Source organism: Capra hircus, chromosome 11, assembly GCF_001704415.2.
Source record: "Capra hircus breed San Clemente chromosome 11, ASM170441v1, whole genome shotgun sequence".
NCBI lineage: Eukaryota > Metazoa > Chordata > Mammalia > Artiodactyla > Bovidae > Capra > Capra hircus.
The window spans coordinates 92,283,083-92,297,515 of record NC_030818.1 but is presented as its reverse complement, the minus strand read 5'-3'; positions in this window follow the sequence as shown (position 1 = coordinate 92,297,515).

Here is a 14,433-nt window from a genome sequence, read left to right as displayed (position 1 = left end):
CCCTAGCACAGGGACCCTGTAACCCCTGACTGCCCTGAGAGCTGCCTTCCCCTCTCACCATGTTGATGACATTCTGTTAACCTCAGTCTTTTTCCAGTTTAAGTGTAGTAGCCCCGGGCTCCTGGCTCATCTGACCACATGGGGATGGTTGATGAGTACAGACAAAATGCATGGACCTAGGTTATCTATCAAATACCTGGGTGTCCTCTGGTTGGGAAAGACAAGATACCCCCACCCACCCCTAAACAACTACAGACACAGGCTTTAGGGACACTAACTCAGAGACAGTAACTGGACGTGGCTAGCTACCCAGAATGGACTGGTTGGGGCCCGTGGCAACAGCAAAGTAATAGAGTAGCCTGGGGCTTCTGGTCTCAGCCACAGGAGGGGGCAAAGTTATACGCAGCCTATGGTGTGTTACAACAGGTGAGAGACATTACAAAAGGCCTATTCAAGTGGCTGAGCGATGAAAAATCCACTACTGGGGATCTAGAACAGTTGGGTGCACCATACGGGACAACCATGGACATCAATAGTGACCGAGGAGCCACTTGGAAGTTGAGAAATGGGCTGATAAGAATGCCACAGGCTGGCGTTTCAGCTTGTCCTGCAGCCCCACTATTGTGGAGTTAATTGAAAACATGATGGACCATGTAATCATAGAGATGGGAGCCACTGTCAGCTGTGGACCAGGAACCATCACTGAGCATCCCAGCAGTTATCATCCCAGGGCTTACGCCACGTTCACCCAGAGGCAACTAGTCACCATCCGAGCTCAGCTATTGGTCAGGACAGTCACTCACTTTTGCCCTTATGAAGGGAGCACATTATGAGATGGTTCTGGGGCTGAAACAGGTAAGTCCCTGTTGGCTAGGGTTCCCTACCCTGTGGGGAACAGGACAGGTTTCCCCTACTGGAGAAAGCATTGTATTAGCCCTGCAGTCGGTTGTTATATGATATGACGCTGCAGGACAGAAGCTACCAGCAGGGGTGACGTCATCTCAGGATGTGATCACTGCTCGTGTTTTGCTCAGTGATCACCATCTCCCATGTATCATGCCTGTTAAACATCTTAGATTTCCAGGCTGGGTGGAGAGAGTCTGTTCATGGACTGGGCGACAACAGTGGCCTCTCTGCAAAAGGAGTCTGATTGCTGGCTTTACAGACAGGCTGTGGTCTTCCTCCTCTGGACTGCCATGAAAAATTGACCGGATAAGTGCCTGGCTTACTCTTGATCCTCATTAGTGCTGGTATCCGGCTTGCATTTGTGGGCTCTGGTTGCAGTGCACCTCTGCATACCTGATCTCCGCGATATCTCTAAGGAGGGGCCGACCAAAAAATTGTAAGGGTTGTGCGGGGTATGTAGGGGAGAGGTGTGTGGTTAGGCCCCTCAAGACGGCAGCTCTCTCGCTCTCTCTGTAGTCCCAGCTCGACCAGGCCCTGCTTCTCCTGCACCCTATCACCTGCGCGTCTTAGCTCCTAGTGATTGTTCTAGTCCTTAGGCCAGAATGGCTCCACCTGCTCGTTTATTGCGGAGAAGGCGATGGCAGCCCACTCCAGCATTCTTGCCTGGAAAATCCCATGGATGCAGGGACCTGATGGGCTGCAGTCCATGGGATCGTTAAGAGTCAGACACGACTGAGCGACTTCACTTTCACTTTCCACTTTCATGCATTGGAGAAGGAAATGGCAACCCACTCCAGTGTTCTTGCCTGGAGAATCCCAGGGACGGGGGAGCCTGGTGGGCTGCTGTCTATGGGGTCGTGCAGAGTTGGACATGACTGAAGCGACTTAGCAGCAGCAGCAGCTAGTTTATTAAAGGGAAATGATCTGCCCTCATGATGGTCGTTAACCTGAGGGGCAGTGAGGGACGTGCCCCAGCTGCTGGTTTCTCCGGTGACTCTGTCAGTCTGACGTCAATTTCCCCCATAAATGGCAGCCTGCTCCTCCCCCGAGGAGCTACCATGTCCTGCCGGCCATCTGCTGCACACTGTGGGGTGTTGCTCCAGGACCCTTTGTTTTGGACTGGTCCACTAAGCCACTGATGTCTCTGTGGCTCTTTCTGGACTCTTTTCCTTCGGTCCAGAGGCTGGGCATCTACAAGCTGTGTAGGCCTGCGGGGCACAGTCCAACATATACCCACACTGATATCCAGACCACCTGGACAGAACCACATTCAAACACACCCCTGGGTATCGACTCCCATCCCAACATGTAGGCTACACAGACCCATGCCACACCCATCACAGTTTGTGTGCCTGACTCTCACCCATACACACGTAGACTCACATATACACTTCTACACATATTTTGAATTTCCAAGCAGTGGATAAAACTGTTATTAATTCCTACTTTCATTGCTCTGTGGTCAAGAAATATGACCTTTCCTCTTATGAACCCTACTTTGTGCCTAGCGTGGTGTTAGGTGCTAAGTGTACAAAATTGAATGAACTTGGATCCTGCAGCCTAATAACAGAAAACAAATTCACTTTGAAAATCTGATGTGACCTCTGATACAGCAGAATCCCACCTATATTTTCTTAACGTTTTATGTATTTTTCTCTACTTAGATTGATTTCCTTAGTTTCTATCACCTAAACACTACGAACCAAAAAATATTTTCATTGCTATAGTCACTTGCTTGTCTTGAATTACTGGTGTAAATGGGCATATTTCTTCTCTTTACTATCCATTTGTATTCCTTCTTTGTGACTTGCCATTTCATATCCTCTGCCAACTTTTCTACTAGTATGATGGTTTAATTCTCCAAATTTCCAATTATTTGTCTTTTGCAATATTCCTGGATAATTCTTCAAGCTGATATGCTAGCAAGGACCATGACTTTGACTTTTAAGCACATGTGTTCTGTTTCACTCTAAGCAATGACACGCTTTAATCCTAAGTTTGTTTTCCAGTCACACCTTTTACTTGGCACATTCCCAATATAAAGGAAGCATCATTTTAGGTATTTCAGCATCATTCAGAACCTACGGAGAGGTTTCTGCAGGCTGACACACTAAGACCTGCTGTACCGTGCGGAGCAAAGTAAGACTCGCTGTTGCCAGTGGAGACGACAGCTCAGGAAGGAATCTCCCTGGGAATTTGCCCTCGAGGTTGGAGTTTTCATCTCTTCCTCCATTCAGGCTGTACCTGCACCCCCCACCACCACAACTGGGGGCAAGGGTCTGGGAGCAGCTCCCTCTCTCCCTCCTCTGAGCAGCCTACACCTGACACAGGCGTCTCTTGGAACACTTGTTAAACTTTAGATTCCATGGAACTAGAGATACAGATGCAAATTTGTGATTTCTAAAATGTGCACATGTATATGTGTTTGAATGCATACTTGTTTCCTAGCTCTGTTTGCTGGAAAGGTCAAAAAGAAAGGACATTCTAGCAGCTCTCAGATCTTGGCCTATAATTGCATTCCCCGGAGTTCCACAGAGAAATGACTAATTCCAGAGCTGGGGCAGGGTAGGTACAAGATGAGCCTGAGCTAGAAAGTAAGGGAATGTTCAAAAACCACATTGAAGGCATGTCACAGGACAGGGGCATCAGCTTGGAAGGGCTCCCAATGGCCGAACTGGGGAGTGTTTGAGCACGAAAACAATCAAGTTGAGTAATGAACTGTAAGCCCTTAAAAACAGACATTTGAGTCCACACTGACTTGGGAAGAAGGGAAGACCTTTGCTGACAGTAAGTATCTGAGTCAACCATTGAAGAGGAAGTTTTTTGCAATCATCCTAGTAAAGACTGGATCACTCCATCATTAAGTGTTGCTGAATTTTGGTAATGAGCAGGATACTTGTATGGTGGCAGACTATCTCCCCACGGACTGCATGTTAGTTGCAAGCAAGACTTAAAAAATACCCAGTAAATATACAGTGGAGAAATTGGATCACACCCTGATGAGGTGATCAAAATTAACATCACCAGGGAGGGATAGGCAGGCATCAGGTGTTTCCACATGCCTTACTCTAAGAAGGAACTCCATATGCTCTCTGCAGTCTTTTGGCCAAGAACGAATAACCAGAAACTAGTCACAAGGAAACATCAGACAAATGCAAAATGCTATTTTTAAAAGGGAGTGTGGGGAGGAATGGTTGGTCCTATTCTTCCGATGTCAATGCCGTAAAAGATAAAGAACATCATAGAGGCGTTCTAGATTAAACGAGGCTAAAGAGACATGACAGCTAAATGCAATCTCTGACCCCCAGACTGGCTCCTGTGCTGGGGGGGTGGAAATAGTATAAGAGGATATTATCGGTTCTACTGAGAACATTAGAATGTGAACGCTAGATGAGAGGAAATTCTGTACCGATGTTAAATTGAGGTGGGTGAGTATTCTGTGATTATGTAAGAGAATATCTCTAATCTTACTAAATATTCACTGAAGTTTTTAGAAGTAAAGGGCTGGGACAAATGTAACTTATCATTAGGAATTTGGGGTGGGGGAGAAAAACCTGTGTGTGTGTGGAGAGAAAGAGGGTGGGAAATGATAAATGAGGAACAACAAAACAAACGCTAATAGGATAATCTATTAAGAGACACATGGGTGTTCTCTATGCTGCTGATTTTAGACAACTTGCTCTAAGTTTGAAATTCTTTCCAAATCCAAAGTTTTCTTTTAAAACTTAAGACCCTAGGGCTTGACATTTTAGACAATGTGCAAAAATAATCATTAGGAAGAAAACAACCATCTGTACGTGCAGAAATGGAAGTCTTCCAGAAGCCTCGATAAACTAACAACAACAGATAGCCATAGAGAGAGGGATTTGTGGATGACAGAGTTCCTTTTAACTTTGTATATTTCCATTTTGTTTTGTTTTATTTTAAAGGGAGTCAGGAAAAACAGTGAAAAACATTGAAATAAAAAAAGATGATTGGGCCTCCTAAATCCATAACCAGTTTCATTGCCCTTGAGATAAACTGTGTAGCTCTGTCAATTATATTATTTAAAAAACTGATCATAATACATGTGATACTTGTCCTTAGAAGCCAAAATAAACTCTGTCTGGTGGAATACACTTGATTATTGCCTGCGGATGAACTAGTCCTGTGTTTCTCTTTGTAAAATTTTTTCAGCATCTGTGGTTGCCTCTGTAAGTGTGGCTGTTTGAATTCTCCTTTGAATTGGTTATGACAGCTGGCTGGTTGCCTCCTTAATGAATGAGATGTGCATACGCAGTCATGTCCAATTCTTTGTTACCCCAAGGGCTGTAGCCCGCTAGACTCCTCTGTCCATGGAATTTTCCAGGTGAGAATACTGGAGTGGGTTGCCATTTCCTGCTCCGGGGGGTGGGGGGGTGGGGGATCTTCCTGACCCAGGGATTGAATCCATTGCATTGACAGGCAGATTCTTTACCAGTGAGCCACCAGGGAAATCAATTAATGAGTTAAAAACACTAAATATATGTTCAACTTATGTTTGTGTGAAAGTTAGGCTTTACCTATTAAAAAAATGTTCCTTTAACACAAGTGTTTGTTACTTTTATAATTCAGGTAAAGCCTAGAAACATTGTGAAAGTATTCCAGAGACTCCCCAGAGATCTAACTCAGATCTGGAGGGAGGTCTCATTCCAGTAGGGCAGTGTTGATTCCCCAATGAGCACGAAGCCAAACTTCACACATCAGCCAAGCGTGGACACCCCAGGAACCCACCCCAGCCTTCCCCAGGGACTCTGTGCCTCAGGTGAGTGGGGTCCTCGGTCCTCTCAGTACCAGAGTCACTGGCTTACAGGGAGGGCGTGGCCAAAATCAGACTACCATCCTAGGGAAAAATAACTATTTATGTTTCTGGTTGGCTGGGCCTCTCAAAAGGCAATACATCCTAGGCTAATTTGCTTTCTGGATGTTTCAAGGATATATGAAAAAGATGCCAATGGAGAGTCACAAAAATAGCAGTAAATGTTAAACATTTATGTTGAATCCACAAATGTTTTAATACAAATTCAGTAACAGCGAAGTATAATTGTACCATTCATTGGAACGGAGGTGTACTCTGGAGACTGGCCGTTTCCTGCACACCCACCATCTACCTTGTGCGTACAACCTCACCAGATTGTCCAGATTGGAGGTCTCCTGTCCCCCTGCCTCTTACACCTACAGGCCCAGCCTGTTAACAGGCACCAACTGGTATCTGGAAAAGCAGTTTTAATTTTGTGTACTTATTGTGTATTCAGCCGCTTGACTGAACCAGGAGCACTTTTTGGCTGCTTCCCAGGGAAATTCCAAGATGACCCTATCTTTTGCCTTCTCTTTCCCAATAGTTATAATTATCTTCTCTCCTGCCTTTTTGCCTTGAAATGTGGCAGAATCCTGCATCTAAGCCTGTTTCTTACCTCATTGGGAAGGGCTGTTATGTTTTACTCTTAAGGATGATGTTGGCTATTGACTTGAGATATTCTAGTTTTTAAACGTATCTTTATTACAAAAGCAAAAGTATGGTCAGAAAAAAAAAAAAAAAAGACTTAAAAAGTAATGGTTAAGCCCCAAGATGGTGGGGAGGAATAAAAAGTCATTCATTTTCTCATTTATCTCTAGGTCAGTGTTTTGTTAACACTTTGGTATATGTCCTTAATAATAGTTAAGATTTTGTTAAAATAATAATTATTGCTCCCAGAGCACATGGCACTTATTTATTATGTGTCAATCTTGGTGCTGAGTATTGGGGCGACAAGCATTATTTCAGCAAATTGTTCCACAGTAGCTGTCTATAGTATAGACACTATTACCACCACTTCATGGTCAATCCTAAAGGAAATCAACTCATTTCCTTGTATTCACTGGAAGGACTGATGTTGATACTTTGGCCACTTGACGTGAAGAGCTGACTCATCGGAAAAGACCCTGATGCTGGGATAGATTGAGAGCAGGAGGAGAAGGGGTGACAGGGGATGAGATAATTGGATGGCATCTTGATTCAATAGACATGAGTTTGAGCAAACTCTGGGAGACAGTGAAGAACAGGAAAGCCTGGCGTGCTGCAGTCCATGGGATCTCAAAGAGCCGGACACGACTGAGCAATTGAACAACAACCATTAAGGCAACAGACTGAGGACGTTTCCAATTTACCTAAGATCATAGGCTGATCAACAGCTGTGAAGAGCAAGCCCAGGCCTCCCTTATGCCTGAGGGCAGGCTCTTATCTACATTGCTGCTGCTGCTGCTGCTGCTGCTGCTAAGTCGCTTCAGTCGCGTCCAACTCTGTGCGACCCAGTAGACGGCAGCCCACCAGGCTCCCCCATCCCTGGGATTCTCCAGGCAAGAACACTGGAGTGGGTTGCCATTTCCTTCTCCAATGCATGAAAGTGAAAAGTGAAAGTGAAGTTGCTCAGTCGTGTCCAATTCCTAGCGACCCCACGGGCTGCAGCCTGCCAGTCTCCTCTGTCCACGGGATTTGCCAGCCAAGAGTACTGGAGTGGGGTGCCATTGCCTTCTCTGCTTATCTACATTACTATCTCCTAATCCAGAACGTTTTTTGAAAATAGATTTTTAAAACTAATCTAGAATCCTCCTGAACGCATTATTCTTTATCAGCTTTTATACCTAAATATTGTTAACATCTTCAGTGTTATTTATTGTTCCTCTACAGATTTAGTGGCTGCATTATATGTTTTATTGTATGGAGTTTCATTATATGGATACGTTTTATTTATTCTTAAATGGCTCCATATCAAAACAAGAAATAAAGACTGGTCATAAAATATTTAAACAATAATAAGAATGTAAAGTAGAAAATGCAAGTCTTCCTTTCCATCCTGCTGAGCCCCACTCCTCAGCGGTAGTTACCATTAATAGTATGTGTTTGCTTTCCCATAGTTCTTCTATGTACCTTATTATAGGTGATGTAATTTCAGTTCAGTTCAGTGGCTCAGTCATGTCCAAATAATTTTCTCGAAAAGAATGAGTATACCAATCTACAGCTTGACTTGCATACATAATATATCATGAACATCATTCCAAATCTTTCCATCTTTTTTTTTAACATTTTATCTATCTTTTAACAATATTTTTTAAAATTATACTATAATTGATTTACAATATTGTTCATTTCAGGCATACAGCAAAGTGAGACAGTTTTACATGTGTGTGTGTATATATAGGGTGTTGTTCAATTGCTAAGTTGTGTCCAACTCTTTGTGAGTCTATATATATAGATTCTTTTTTGTTTTTTTTTCCCCATCATTGGTTATTACAATATATTCAATATAGTTCCCTGTGCTATACAGTAAATATATATACTGTATATATAGATGGTATACTTTAGCCATTCATCTCTTGCCAAGTATTTAGATGGCTTCCATGTCTTGGTTTTTGTAAATATTGCTGTTATGAACATTGGGGAGCATGTATCATTTTTTTAAAAATTGAAGTATAGTTAATTTTTGGGCTTCCCTGATAGATGGTAAAGAATCTGCCTGCAATGCGGGAGACCTGGGATAGATCCCTGGGTTGGAAAGATCCCCTGGAGGAGGGCTTGGCAACCCACTCCAGGAGCCTGGTGGACTACAGTCCATGGGGTTGCAAAAAGTTGGACACAGCTGAGTAACTGCATGCTGGGTTATATTGTTTTGTTGTTGTTCAGTCACTAAGTCATGCCCAACTTTTTGTGACCCTGTGGACTGCAGCACACCATGCTTCCTTGTCCTTCACCATCTCCTGGAGTTTGCTCAAATTCATGTCCATTGAGTCAGTGATGCTATCTAATCATCTCATCCTCTGTTGCCCTCCTCTCCTGTTGGCATCAATCTTTCCCATCATCAGGGTCTTTTCCAACAAGTTGGCTCTTCACATCAGGTGGTGAAAATGTTGGAGCTTCAGCATCATCAGTCCTTCCAATAAATATTCAGGGTTGATTTCCTTTAGGATTGATTGATTTGATCTCCTTGCAGTCCAAGGGATTCCCAAGAGGATTCTCCAGCACCACAGTTAAAAAGCATCAGTTCTTTGGTGCTTAGCTTTCTTTATGGTCGAACTTTCACATCCATATGTGATTACTGGAAAAATCATAGCTTTGACTATAGGAATCTTTGTTGGCAAAGTGATGTCTTTCCTTTTTAATATACTGTCTAGGTTTGTCATAGCTTTCCTTCCAAGGAGCAAGTGTCTTTTAATTTCATGACAGCAGTCACCATCCACAGTGATTTTGGAGCCCAAGAAAATAAAATCTTTCCACTTTCCCCTATCTATTTGCCATGAAGTGATGGGACCAGATGCCATAACCTTAGTTTTTTGAATCTTGAGTTTTAAGCCAGCTTGTTCACTCTCCTCTTTCACCCTCATCAAGAGGCCTAGTTGCTCTTCACTTCTGCCATTAGAGTGGTATCTGTATAGCTGAGGTTGTTGATATTTCTCCTGGCAATTTTGATTTCAACTTGTGATTCATCCAGCCTGGCCCTTCACATGACGTACTCTGAAGAGAAGTTAAATAGACAGGATGACATTATACAGCCTTGTTGTACTCCTTTCTCAATTTTGAACCAGTTGTTCCATGTAATGTTCTATTGGTTGCCTCTTGACATGGATACAGGTTTCTCAGGAAACAGGTAAGGTGGTCTGGCATTCCCTTCTCTTTAAGAATTTTCCACAGTTTGTTGTGATACACACAGTCAAAGGCTTTAGTATAGTCAGTGAAGCAAAAGTCGGTATATTTCTGGATTCTCTTACTTTCTCTATCATCCAGCGAATGTTGGCAGTTTGATCTTTGGTTCCTCTGCCTTTTCTAAACCCAGTTTGTACATCTGGAAGTTTTTGGTTCACATACTGTGGAAGTCTAGCTTGAAAGGGAAAGATATATGCAACTGAATGCAGAGTTACAGAGAATAGCAAGGAGAGATAAGGCCTTCATCAATGAACAATGCAAAAACCTGAGGGAAACAACAGAATGGAGAAGACTAGAGATCTCTTCAAGAAAACTGGGGATATCAAGGGAACATTTCACGCACGGGTGGGCATGATATTGGACAGAAATAGTAAGGACCTAACAGAAGCAGAACATGCTAAGAAGAGGTGGCAAGACTACAAAGAACTATATAAAAAAGTCTTAATGACCCAGATAACCACAATGATGTGGTTACTCACCTAGAACCAGGCATCCTGGAGTGTGAAGTTAAGTAGGCCTTAGGAAGCATTACTATGAGCAAAGCTAGTACAGCTGATGGAATTCCAGCTAAGCTGTTTTAAATCCTAAAAGATGATGCTATTAAAGTACTGCACTCAATATGTCAGCAAATTTGGAAAACTCAGTAATGGTCACAGGATTGGAAAAGGCCAGTTTTCATTCCGCTTCTAAAGAAAGGGCAATACCAAAGAATATTCAAACTACTATACAATTGTGCTCATTTCACATGCTTATTTTGGTTATATACATATAAAATATATTCAAAATATAGTTTTTTAGATTCTTTTCCAATATAGATTATTACAAGTTATAGAATATAGCTCCCTGTGCTATACACTAAGTCCTTGTTGCTTATCTATTTTATATATAGTAGTGTATATCTGCTAATCCCAAACTCCTAATTTATCCCTCCTCTCTTCCCCCTTGGTAACCATAGGTTAGTTTTCAATGTCTCTGAATCTGTTTTGTAAATAAGTTCATCTGCATCATTTTTTTAGGTTCAACATAAAAGTGGTATCATATATTTGTCTTTCTCTGACTTCACTTGGTATGAATGTAGGTCTATCCATGTTGCTGAAAATAGCATTATTTCATTCTTTTTTATGGCAGAGTAATAGTCCAGTGTGTATATATATCATATCTTCATTATCCATTCATCTGTTTATGGACATTTAGGTTGCTTATAAGTCTTGGCTATTATAAATAGTGCTTTTATGAACATTGGGAGCATGTATCTTATTGAATTAGAATTATCTTTTTGGATATATGTCCAGGAGTTGAATTACTGGATCGTGTGGTAACTCTATTTCTAGTGTTTTAGGAAACCTCCATACTGTTCTCCATAGTGGCTGCTCCGATTTACATTCCCACTAACCGTGTAGGAGGGTTCCCTTTGCCCCATACCCTCTCCAGCATTTGTCATTTGTGGACCTTTTGGTGAAAGCCATTCTGACCAATGCGAGGTGATACCTCATTGTAGTTTTGATTTCCATCGCTAATAATTAGCAACGTTGAGCATCTTTTCATGCGTCTATTGGCCATCTGTATATCTTCTTTGGAGAAATGTCTACTTCTGGATCTTTTGACCATTTTTGATTGGGTTGGTTTCTTTGTTTTTGATATTGAGTTGTATGAGCTGTTTGTATATTTTGGAAATTAATCCCTTGTCAATCACATCATTTGCAGGTATTTTCTCCCATTCCACAGGTTGTCTTTTCATTTTCTTTATGGTTTCCTTTGCTGTACAAGAGCTTGCTAGTTTGGTTAGGTCCCATTCATTTAATTTTGCTTTTATTTCTATTGCCTTGGGAGATTGACCTAGGAAAACACCGCTATGATTTATGTCAGAGAATGTTTTACCTATGTTCTCTTCTAAGAGTTTTATGGTGTCACTCTTATACTCAAGTCTTTAGGTCATTTCGAGCTGACTTTTGTACATGGTGTGAGTGTGTGTTCTAACTTTATTGATTTATGTAGAGCTGTCCAGCCTTCCCAGCACCATTTGCTGAAGACTTTTTCTTATTGTATATTCTTGCCTCCTTTGTCCAAGATTAATTGACTGTAGTTGGCAGAGGAACCAGATCAAATTGCCAACATCCGATGGATCATGGAAAAAGCAAGAGAGTTCCAGAAAAACATCTATTTCTGCTTTATTGACTATGCCAAAGCCTTTGACTGTGTGGATCACAAGAAACTGTAGAAAATTCTGAGAGAGATGGGAATACCAGACCACCTGACCTGTCTCTTGAGAAATCTGTATGCAGGTCAGGAAGCAACAGTTAGAACTGGACATGGAACAATAGACTGGTTCCAAATAGGAAAAGGAGTACGTCAAGGCTGTATATTGTCACCCTGCTTATTTAACTTATAGGCAGGGTACATCATGACAAACGCTGGACTGGAAGAAACACATGCTGGAATCAAGATTGCCGGAAGAAATATCAATAACCTCAGATATGCAGATGACACCACCCTTATGGCAGAAAGTGAAGAGGAACTAAAAAGCCTCTTGATGAGAGTGAAAGAGGAGAGTGAAAAAGTTGGCTTAAAGCTCAACATTCAGAAAATGAAGATCATGGCATCCGGTCCCATCACTTCATGGGAAATAGATGGGGAAACAGTGGAAACAGTGTCAGACTTTATTTTTTCAGGCTCTAAAATCCCTGCAGATGGTGACTGCAGCCATGAAATTAAAAGACACTTGAGGAAAGTTATGACCAACCTAGACAGCATATTAAAAAACAGAGGCATTACTTTGCCAACTAAGGTCCGTCTAATCAAGGCTATGGTTTTTCCAGTAGTCACGTATGGATGTGAGAGTTGGACTGTGAAGAAGGCTGAGCACCGAAGAATTGATGCTTTTGAACTGTGGTGTTGGAGAAGACTCTTCAGAGTCCCTTGGACTGCAAGAGTTGACTCATTGGAAAAGACCCTGATGCTGGGAGGGATTGCGGGCAGGGGGAGAAGGGGACGACAGAGGATGAGATGGCTGGATGGCATCACCGACTCGATGGACGTGAGTCTGAGTGAACTCTGGGAGTTGGTGATGGACAGGGAGGCCTGGCGTGCTGCGATTCATGGGGTCGCAGAGTCGGACACGACTGAGCGCCTGAACTGCACTGCGCTGACCTGATGTGGGTTCATTTCTGGACTCTGTCCCGTGCAGCCATATGTCTGTTTCTGTGCCAGTACCATGCTGTTCTGTTCACTGTAGCTTTGTAGCATTGGCTGAAGACTAGGTCTCACTCCCATTTTCTATTTCTGGAAGAATACTTCAACTTTGTATTCTGTTACTCCCATTAGATATTTTATCTTTGGATTAAACAAAAAATCTAATAGAAGCTCTTTTGTGATCTAGGTTTTTTTTTTTTTTTTTTTTTTAAACATCCTATTCTTGTTTTGTCTCCCTAAGGGTATTATATTTTGGTGGAGGGTTGTTTTTTTCAATGCTCTTCTCTTTCCTACATTGTCTCTATCTCTCGTTTCTTTTCTTTGGCCAGTTGATTTGGACTCTTCCTTGAAACTTTTTAAGCTATTATATTTGCAAATAGGGGAGTCTGTTAGGACTAGTGAAGCAAAGGCCTGGGGAAATTCATATCTAGTTTCTTTTATTTGTTGGAAGGTTTGCTGTCTGAGGGGTCCTGGCTGTCTGTGCTCTTGTGTGTGTGTGTGTGTGTGTGTGTGTGTGTGTGTACAAAGGCCCAGTACACACTGATCTGTGTTATTGTAGGATGTTGGAACAGTGATACAGTCTTTACATTGAGAAATATGTGGAGGCCTTTTCTCCAAAGCCAGTTTTTCCAGTGAAGGATGTTCCAGTCATCCGTCTGGGGGTCAGATGCCTAGTCCTGGGCATTCTGGGAGCCTTGCAGGTGCTGGTGGGCTGGGCACTCTTGAGGGCAGCTCACTTCATCCCTCCCCCCTCCTTTTAGACCTGTACCTCTCAGAGCTCTCTGTTCTGCCTGGTGTCCCCACGTCCAGAGCCTACCTGGCTCGATTGCTCTAGGGTCTGTCCAGCTCCTTACAAGGTGAGGTGGCAAAGAGGATTTTTTCCTGGCTGTGCACAACACAGGGAGAAGATTGGAGTCTGGTTCCCCCATTTCCAACCTGGTACCCTTGCTTGAGGGTTTCCCAGGTGGCTCAGTGGCAAAGAATCCACCTGCAACACATGCATTTGATCTCTGGGTTGGGAAGATCTCCTGGAGAAGGAAATGTATTCCAGTATTCTTGACTGGGAAATCCCATGGACAGAGGATCCTGGTGAGCTACAGTTCATGGGGTTGTAGAGTCAGACATGACTTAGTGACTAAACAAAGACGCTTGCTTGGCCCCCCCCCCCATCATGCTGGGGCCCCACAGGGCTAATCAGTTCATTTCTCTCTCTGCTAACTTAGTCAACGATCTTTCATCAACTTTCAGCTGCCAAAGCCTTTCAAATTCTCTTAAATACTGCTATCTCCTTCCACGTTAATTCTGACCTTGTGAGTGATAATCTTTTTGGTCCTTTCCTGTCAGTATAGTGGTGCTTGTAAAGGAAAATGGATGAATGCGTGTCATCTGTATACCTTAATTAGAAGACTATTTCTCTTAAAAACCTAATCTTACTGATTCAATAGTTTTTAAACTTTCTGATAGAAAAACCAAGTAAACATTTTTAAAGTGATCTCTAGTTTTATTGCTTCAAGGTACAAAATGTGGCCCAAACTGTTTCTTTGGCCGACTCTCTGAGGTTTTCCTATCTTGATGTATGCAGTCAGTTTGGGGTAATGTTCCAAGTATACTGGAAAGAAGGTGTGTTCTCTCTAGGGTAAGAG